This window comes from Octopus sinensis, linkage group LG11, assembly GCF_006345805.1.
Source record: "Octopus sinensis linkage group LG11, ASM634580v1, whole genome shotgun sequence".
Taxonomy (NCBI): domain Eukaryota; kingdom Metazoa; phylum Mollusca; class Cephalopoda; order Octopoda; family Octopodidae; genus Octopus; species Octopus sinensis.
Window position 1 is genome coordinate 39,965,082 of NC_043007.1, and position 2,467 is coordinate 39,967,548.

Genomic DNA, 2,467 nt, shown 5'->3' on the forward strand with positions numbered 1-2,467 from the left:
TACCCACAAGGGGCTAAACACAGAGGGGACAAACAAGGACAGACATAGGTATTAAGTCGATTATATCGGCCCCAGTGCGTAACTGGTACTTATTTAATCGACCCCGAAGGGATGAAAGGCAAAGTCGACCTCGGCGGAATTTGAACTCAAAACGTAACGGCAGACGAAATACCTATTTCTTTACTGCCCACAAGGGGCTAAACATAAAGGGGACAAACAAGGACAGACATAGGTATTAAGTCGATTATATCGACTGGAGCAATGTGAAATAAAATATCTTGTTCAAGGACACACCACGCTGCCGGGTATCGAACTCACGACCTTACGATCCTGAGCCGAATACCTTAACCACTAAGCCATGTGCCTTCACACCAACGATAACAACATCAACACTACTTTAACTTTAACGACATTAATACTGTGAGCCAAGAGGTCTTGGATATGATCTCTAATACTAGGAATACAAAACAATATCTCTTCAAATCACTCTTCGGATCCTATAGCCCAACATACATTTTGGCATTTTAAAAAAATGAGCCGGTCAGCGCAAGAATGCTTTCGGTCAGGTCTGACCTGGGGCTGAGCGGCAGCAACAACCTGCCAGCATCGGAAACACCACGCGGTCGCATGACCTACAAGGCAAAACAAAAATGTCTGTGTACGTATGTGTGTATGTGTGTGTGTGCGCGCGTGTGTGTGTGTGTTTGTATGTATATAAAGAATGAATGTGTGTATGTGTGCTTTTGTATGTGTGTATGTGTGTATGTGTGTATGTGTGTGTGCGCGCGTATGTGTGTGTGTTTGTATGTATGTAAAGAATGAATGTGTGTATGTGTGCTTTTGTATGTGTGTGTGTGTGTGTATGTGTGTTTGTACATGTGTGTGTGCATGTTTATGTTTGTGTGCATGTGTATGTATGTATGAATGTTTGTATGTGTGTATGCTTGCATGCATGTATGTAATGTATGTAAGTATGTATGTATGAGTATGTGTGTGTCCCGGATGCGAATTTTTTCCCGCACGAGTCTTCCAAAGCCCAGTAATAAACTTATTTGCATACAGTCAATCAAAGCTCACCTTGACCTTGTCAAGTTAACAGACACACTCTACCAAGTAAACTCAAGATGAAGAACGGTGTTGTAAGTCGACCGATCGCCAAGTTATGTCTGATTCTAGAAGGGGACAAGTAATTTGATAGATTTGCATCTATAACCATAATCGGATTTTGTTAGGTGCCCCATTTGGTAAAGATGTGGATGGGAAAAATGTGGGTAGAGAGTGATGTGCTAGCAACCCTCTGCCCTTACTGCTTTACAAAGTGATCACGTGACCGACCAGACCATAAGATGTTGTTACACATCGCTGGTCACAATGCGTTCGCATTGTTTTTAGCCTTCGAATGACGCCACCCCGCTGGCTAAGCGAGCAGGCCAACAGAAGAAAGAGTGGGAGAAAGAGTGGTGAAAGAGTACAGCAGGGATCACCACCCCCTGCCGGAGCCTCGTGGAGCTTTTAGGTGTTTTCGCTCAATAAACACACACAACGCCCGGTCTGGGAATCGAAACCGCGATCCTGCGACCGCGAGTCCGCTGCCCTAACCACTAGGCCATTGCGCCTCCGCTTTACAAAGTAAACAACACAAATAACTACACAGAAGTAGCCATGGTTGAAACTAGAACAAGAACAACAAGCATTATTAAAAGCGAAAAGAAGCATGGTCATTCCTTGCCCAAGTGATCTTATCTTATCGCCCATCACTTGTTATGCGCTCATAAATTAGTTTGCTAGTTGAGCTCTGGTTGGGTGTATGCAAATGAGTTCATAACTGGGGTCCGGAACACTCGTGGGAAAAAATTTCGCGTCCCGGATATAACTTCACACTGCATCCGGTTGTGGGAATCTGAATTTTGCAGTTCCAGGGTTGTGCAAACTCCGCTGAGCCCCAATTATTTCCAGGTCAGCTCTGACCCGAAGTAGCAACACCTACAAAGGTCCCAACTACAGGTTAACTATCATATGTGATGACATTTCACTTGTGCACGGAGATGTAGAAATACCTTTGATTGAAATCAGGGCACGCAGTGAAACTACCGGGGGTGAAGGATCTACCTAGCTGACATCATGGCAGCCTTTTAGGCGGGCGCACTGAAGTAAAACCTGCAGTTTCACACGATTATTGGTCATTTCTCTTCGGCCTTTCACTAGGTACTAATCCCGAAGCCTCAGACAATGGTACTCGTGTTGTACAAGCGTTTACCACCATAATCCAATGATGTACATGAGTCGCTTTATGGTGACCTTAGTACTCAGTCCATCGACTGAAATGAATGGCGATGGAAGAGTGGCGACGTGTGCAGGCCTAATCAGTTGGAAGCGCATAGTGAGTTTGCAGCTTTCCTCTGTCAACTATGCCCTCAAAGTATGCAGATCTGCAATGAGGTTGAATAGTCATCTGAGAGGTCATGAA